The sequence below is a fragment of the Mandrillus leucophaeus genome, unplaced genomic scaffold (assembly GCF_000951045.1).
Source record: "Mandrillus leucophaeus isolate KB7577 unplaced genomic scaffold, Mleu.le_1.0 Scaffold332, whole genome shotgun sequence".
In the NCBI taxonomy this organism is placed as follows: Eukaryota; Metazoa; Chordata; class Mammalia; order Primates; family Cercopithecidae; genus Mandrillus; species Mandrillus leucophaeus.
This window is the reverse complement of record NW_012103499.1, coordinates 709,772-710,146: the sequence shown is the minus strand read 5'-3', so window position 1 is coordinate 710,146 and position 375 is coordinate 709,772.

The window sequence follows — 375 nt, the reverse complement described above, 5'->3', positions numbered from 1 at the left end:
GTTAAGTTACTATAATTACCTAATTTGTTCTTTGTGCATGCCTGGGAGAGAGGGTGGTAGGCAGAGAGGACTTGCTGTTTTTAGGAATTTTCCTGGCTGGATGAGGGGGTACTTATCTATCAGAGGGAGCTATTACAGCAACTCAGGGTCTTAGTATCCTAGTGCTGAAGAATTAAAATTAGAAACATCAGAACTTGGGCTGCAACTTATGGCAAACTTAGGGTTAGGGAGCTGCATTCTGTTCCTGGTTCTGCCATGCACTAGTGTGGAACTGTGGGCACATTGTATAGCCTCTCTGAGTCTGGTGTTTGTCCCTAGCTTTCCATTTTAATGTATCTGTATTGCCTTCCTCAGGGTGGTGCTATTCAGTGAGGC